At 43.7% G+C, this 6,816-nt stretch overlaps 1 long non-coding RNA gene across 2 annotated transcripts; it reads left to right on the forward strand.

Moving 5' to 3' along the window:
- Positions 1 to 1,429: 1,429 nt before the first annotated feature.
- Positions 1,430 to 5,035, forward strand: LOC123183360 (uncharacterized). Of its 2 annotated transcripts, none has more exons than XR_006492500.1 (3): positions 1,430 to 1,917; positions 2,836 to 2,934; positions 3,767 to 5,035. It is a non-coding gene; the product is annotated as an uncharacterized lncRNA (long non-coding RNA). The 2 variants fall into 2 exon arrangements; XR_006492501.1 differs by lacking the exon at positions 1,430 to 1,917 and adding an exon at positions 2,062 to 2,256.
- Positions 5,036 to 6,816: the final 1,781 nt, after the last annotated feature.

Raw genomic sequence — 6,816 nt, forward strand, 5'->3', positions numbered from 1 at the left:
TTACAAGTTTATTATTTTTCCTGGTAACTTGGTCACATATAATGACACAATGCGAAGGTTTTCCAATTTTTTGATTTTTTTTTTGAATTTTTCATACCCGTTTCAAAATGCGGTCAAAACAGCGGGAATGACCGTTCCTAGCTAGTGGTTGAATATTGGAATATTTTTGGTTGTTTCTCTGATTAAATAGATACTTTTGTACCTAGAAATGATTTTTGGAAAAAATAAATAGCAAACTATGAGGCAGCTGCAGTTCAAATTTAACCCGCTTCGAGCTAAAACGGCGGAAATTTGTCTTTTTCACCAGAGGTGGATCAAAACTTTTTCCAGCCAACCATTTGGTCAATTGTGCATTAAATATGGCCTAGTATTTTATAAAAATGATTTGGTTCAATTTTGCAACAATTATTTGGTAGGTTCTTCACAAAAAAACCTCATTTGGGGCACTCGAAAAATGGAAAATAATTTTTTCGTCCAAAGAAAAGGAAAACTTCCTTAGGCAATATTGTTTGCCATTCCAAGATGCAGCATTGTGCTCAATATGAGATGATTTCTTTGAATTTTTCATGTGAAAAAGTAGAAAATGACCCCCCCTAAAAACTCATTTCTCATAACAATTTTTAAAAGATATTTGTCTTATTCCAATTTCAAGTTTGTTAGTTTTCCTAAAAACTATGTCACATTTGGTGACACACTGAGAATGTTTCATTTTGAATTTCTCATATCATAAAACTGTTTATATGATTCAACACCGTTTTTTGAAAAATATGGTTCAACACCTTATTTTTAGTCGATTACGACCAATTTAGAAGGTCATAACGTGTACTGCATTCTGATTGGTCCATGGACATGTCACGCGGATCGTGCTCAAACGCCGTCGGATGCTCTTGGATCTGACGGCGGCCCTTTCTCCCTCACCCCTCCCCCTCTTTGTCTCAAAAAAAGAAAAAGAAAAAAGAAAACTCCCTCACCCTCTCACCCATGAACCCTAGTGCTCCAGATCCGCCACCCACCTCACGCGCTCCCTCTCCCCCATCGCCGCCGCCACCCCGCCGATCCCATCCCTCCCGATTCAGATCCATTCTCCCCGATTCAGATCCGACCCCGCCGCCCGCGCCCCACCATTCGCTCCTCCTCGCCTCCTAGAGGACGGCTGCGCTCTTCCTCCGCCCGTCCCGGAGGCCTCGGTCGGCGCCCTCCGCCGCAGGGCCGTCGCGCTTGTCCCGCCCTCGGTGCCGCACCTCCTTTTCCTCATGGCCTCACACCTCCCCGATCCGTGTTCCTCGCACGCTCACCGCTTCGCCTCTGTCTCCCACCATGCCGCACACCCCATGCCGGAAAAGGGAAGGCGAGCCACCTCCGCCCTCCCCTCGCCCCCGCGCTGGTCCCACCGCCGAGTCCAGTTCCCCTCACTTCTCCGTCCAGGCGCCGTCGCCATCAATCGATCTCCCGAGCAAGTGACCTCCCTCCCCGATCTACTCGTTGGCTATGGCGGACGAGCCGGAGGGGCGAGGGGAGGGGGAGCGTGGACGCCAACTGGCGCCCCACCCAAGACTCAGATCCCGCCACCGCGGCCGCCGGAGGCGGGGTTGACCCGAACGCACCGGCGCCCCACCGCCGGAGGCGACTAGCGCTCCGGGCTCCATCCCGACGCCCGCGCTAGGATCGTCAGTAAGATGTAAGCGGCGACCTCAATCTTTGATTTGATCCTTCATCCCCTTGATTTATTGGAGCACTCCTTCCAGATACAGTCGCACTCCTCATCCAGCTCCATGTCTCCTGGTGCGGCGGCACAGTGGGAGGATGTGAACGCGCGGCCGCCCAGGGGTGGTGGTGGTGACCTGCCTGCTCATCCCTCGTCCTCATCACCGGCCTCTCCGAGGTCGCTGCTGGGGCAATCTCCATCGGCCCTTGAGGGTAATTTCCGATCCCTCCTCCGCAATCGTAATTCTGCAGTAGTACAAGGCTTCCATCTAGGATAATGTCCGACTGTATTAGACTGCATGTACTGCTAATAGTGAATCTACAGTAGTATTTCTACACATCCTAGCTAGTGATGAATACTTTTCATTGCATGGCCTGACTAATGACTCGCATTGGAGCCATTTATTAATCTCGTACTACTAGTTGAGCTTCCAAATGTAACTTATGGAAATATCAGGTTATCCTATGATGCAGAAATCTCGTATTTGCTGCATCTTTCCAGTTTATTAAGGAAGCACTGAGCTAGCTTGAGCAGTAAAAAATGAACACTTGGTACCATTTACTACAACCCCTGATTTTGCTACATCATTTTTATAGTTCAGAAAATCTGGGGCTATACATTATTATTGCAGACTGGCTGACTGTAATAGTATTCAGAAAATCAGGTTGATGGTCAGATTAGCCCCTTCCAAATTTCATATATTAATCAATGGAGCACTAGCAGCCAACCTTGGAGATGGGCGTGCAAGTGTCTGACCTCCAACCCTGAATGTGTTCTTCCCATATTTCTACAGCCAATAGTACCAAACTGCCATTACAAACATGTCACTCCACTAGCTAGCCGGCAACTCAGTCTTAGTTTCCAAGCAAAAAAAAAGCATCTTTCGCCTTTGGCTTCTTATTGGCATTATCAATGGTTGAGATGTTTTGATATACTCAATCCTGCAATTTCTGTTACCGATTTTCAGCTTGACCCACTGTTTTGGTCAGTGATTTGCATTACTCTTGTCGCTGCTCTGCTCTGTACATACATAACCTTGGACTCTTATCGGTATTACATATTTTCAGCTGGACCCACTATTTTATTAAGTGAATTCCATGCAAACAACTAACTTTCTCTTGTTCATGTAGATGGAGTAGGAGGATGAGCAGCAGCAAATGAGCCTGATGGTGAAGAAGCACCTGATGACCAGAACTCGTTCAAGAGCTCTTTTGTCCTTCCAAAACAGGGTCTTTATGTCCCCCTTACAGAAAAATGTTCATACATGTTCCTGCATGATGCGTGTGTGCATGTTGGATGGTCATATTCTAGTGTACTAGCTAGCTAGTAAGCTTGTTTTGCTACCGGATGATTGAATCTCATCTCAGTTTTTACCTCATGTAGCTCACCGCCTAATTTGTAGGTAAAGATACCGTTGGCATATATTATCAGCAGCATTTTTTCATAAACAAAATAAAAAATGTTGATTTAGTTCCAGAATGTGTATTATCTCCATGTTGTTGGCTAGATGGTAATGGCTCATCAGAATATACACACACATGAACGCTATTATTTCTCTTCAGAGAAACCAAGCCAATATTCTGATCCTCCTAGCCATTGCACATGCGTATATTCATATGGCCATTGTGGATAATTCTATGCTTTAATAATTCTCCTTATATATCACTATTTATTAGTAGGAGATTTCTTCTGCTTGGCCATAACAACAATTTCATGTTGTTTCTTTTGTAATTCGATGGTTGACAGTCTCATATATTACACTAGCTAATATATTACAACGGAATGAATCAACTACTCTCATGGTCGGTCCCATCCCATCTAGCATTATTTACCGTCTATCTGTCTGTATGTATTTACTCTGGAAAAAATTCAGTCTGCACATCTGCATCTGCATTGCACAAGTACAGATACATCCGCCCTTGCTATTTTCTTGTTATACATTACATAGATGCATACATACGCCAGGCTATTTCTGTGTCTGCCTTTCTGACCTCTCAAGGATGCATATCTCGTTCGTATGTACTGAATTTTGTAACAATTTTGTTTTCCTCATCCTTACAGGATGCTGCGCTCGCTACTTACATGTTTTCTGATGCCGCAACAAAGGACTATATGTGGTTTCTTCAGTGGGACTGTTGCTGTCGCTCCTCATGTTCAATAACATTTCAGCATTGGACCTGCTAGTCACCCAAGCCAAGCCTCGCATCGCTTCAACAAAGCGATACTTCTTCCAATCAACCCCTACTTCGGCTCTGCTCTTTTTTCCATCTTCTCTTATTTAAGCTAAGAAAGATTCTGAGTTTGCATCCATCTCATTACACTAGCTAGCACAATATATTAGTTGAGGCAACTCTACTACATATCAATTTCCCCTACTGGATTGGTTCTATATTTTTAAAGTTGTTTCGTGGTGCATGAGCCCAACCTGAAGAAATATAGGCTTATGATGACTATTTTCCTTCTTAAGTAATCATAGTTGTTGGCTTCGGTAGCTTGCTGAATATGCTTTAGTTATATATAGAAATGACGTGCCTTCTATGCTTAAATGATTGTTTGGCTCTATATAATTGTTGACATGAATATCTTGACTTCCCAAACAAGTATAGGACTGTACCTATGCATACAGATTATCCTAACAAAACTGAAAATAAAAATTGAAGCATGAAATAAGCAATAAGTGGCTGATTTTTATTTGCATGTTAAGCGGAAAGTTGTAGCCAAGGCTTATATATTACGAAATATTGTCACACCTCTGAGCTTCTACTGTTGTTAGGGACATCGTAGTGTGATCTTCATGATTTTTCGCTTGAAGATGTACTGATTCATTAGTCAAGCAGAGACCGAAGTCATCTTTTGCTACTGCTAGCTCTATGGATGTTTATTTACGTGCAACTTCTGCCAGCTCTAACTTGGTTATATAGTAGTTCAATTCAGTCAATCTGTTGGAACTAGTTTGTCTATTACTTGTATCCAGATTTTATATCCTGCCCTATGCCATTGTCGACTTGCTTAGGTACATAATTGTTATGTCTTGCAATCTGGTATTGATGATTGTCAATGTATTCATTTATACCTTTCTAGTGTACCTTGTATGTGACCCAGCTGATCTGTATATCAATGCTCTGTTTCCAATAGATGTATGCTGATGCCTGATGGCTTATTCCTTAAAACTTCACTGTTGCAGTAGCATTTTTCCTTAGTGCATAGATGTATGAGCGATCACTTATGCTTGAAACCTTGCTCTCTTTCCCAGGAACCATCGTGGTCTGCGTCACTACTGGGGCAGGAGAGGAAAGACTGTTGGTGTCTCCAGGAAGCGATAAACTGCTTCACAAAGATCCCCGCATAGCTTCACTACTACTGTGTTGGTCCATTTCCAGAATCGTAAGGAGTGTTCTTGTTTATACGATTACCTTGGATGATGCTTTTGCTTAAGGAGAGGCTCAAGAAGATCAGGTATAAACTCCTCCCCCTCTTGTTTGTTTTTGCTTCATACTGCTTGGTGGTTGATACATTACTGTGCAAGTTCTATGGTATGTGAGTTCTTTCTATTGCTACAAGCATTGACACAATATGTCATGTGCAGGGAGCTCTGTATCCGAGTTCCAGCCATCCTCTACAGCAAGGAGCTCTCGGCCAAAGGAGCAAGCAGCGCTGCTAGTTCCTTGAGGCCAGATCGAGTAAGATGGCGCACCATGGCGTGTGGTGGCGTATTTTGCTTCCGAGAACAGTACTGTTTATTTGAAGTGAGATGTACTCGTCTAGTGCCTGGCAAAAAAATGAAGGATGAAGTGTCATGTACTGTCTATGTTGTAGTGAGCTATAGTAGGAGTGAAATGAAAATGTATCTGTTGTTGCATGTGCTATTTTGCTGTAATGTATTGTGTACATTTTACTTGAACATTAAATTCTCCAAAAAAATGTTCTTACTGGACCTGATAGTGGCCACGGCCCAAATATACTTGTACTATTAAGATGCCATGGCCCAAAATAACCTGGGCTGAAAAGCTATTCAGAATTATTATAAGCAGGCCTCGACTCAGATAGAAAATAGAAACAAAAAGGAAACAAACTATGTGGAAAGGTAAAGGCCCATTATAGAAAAGGCCCAAAAACATCAAGCAAAAAAAATATCATAAAAGGCTGAATTAATGGGCTTGGCCCATGTAGAACACCGAATTGGACCGGGCTGAATCTTACCAACGACCAATTCAATTGGTCGCAATTTTGCCACGTCAGATTGCCACGTCGAATCCGACGTGGCCTGGGCAGATAGCTAGTGACCAAAACAAAAGGTCATGGGTTCAACGACCTTTTGTTTTGGTCGTAAACGTCTACGACCTTCTCATAGAGAAGGTCGTTAATTTCAGTTTACGACTGCCAGCTTTTGACCTTTTGTTTTTGGTCACAAAAAGGTCGCAAATGAAAAACAATGACCTTTCAGTGACCAATAGTCAAGGTCACAAGTTGACATATTTCTTGTAGTGCATGAACGAGAAACAAATATTGAAGCGACATGGGGGCTGAGTTATATGTCCGGCACTTCGTGATGGACCTTGGCGGGTAGTCAGTTCTCAACTTCTCCTCTTGGCTTGGCTTGGTTGATGTGAATCCTATAGCTTGGGTGGCGGTCCATTCGGTGAAAACCTGGTGGAACCTCATTGACTCCAACGCATCGCAATCTTGACAGGCGATGATGTCTCTTATTTTGCTGATCTCGTGGAAAATTTGGAACGAGAGGAATGCACGCGTCTTCCGTAACACCGCGGTGCCGGTTGGTGTTCTTGCTGCTAGAATCAAAGATGTTTCAAAGCTTTGGTGCCTTGTAGGGGCCAAGTATTTGAGTATTGTAGTGCCTCGAGAGTAACGTTTTGTAATTCGGCCTTGGCCAAAAACTCTAAACCTTCTTCTTAATCAATGAAAGTGACAAATCTTTTGCCTAGTTTCAAAAATAATCGCCGGCATAGGCGAGAGCAGCGCCGGATGCCGTAGCTGACGCCTTGCTACAAGCCATGGCCACGGCCCCAAGTGATGGGAGCTACGAGCTGGTGGAGCAGCTGACATGAATCCTCTCACCCAGCTCTAATGGCTGCTACCCCATGAGAAAGGAA

The sequence above is a fragment of the Triticum aestivum genome, chromosome 1D, assembly GCF_018294505.1.
Source record: "Triticum aestivum cultivar Chinese Spring chromosome 1D, IWGSC CS RefSeq v2.1, whole genome shotgun sequence".
In the NCBI taxonomy this organism is placed as follows: Eukaryota; Viridiplantae; Streptophyta; class Magnoliopsida; order Poales; family Poaceae; genus Triticum; species Triticum aestivum.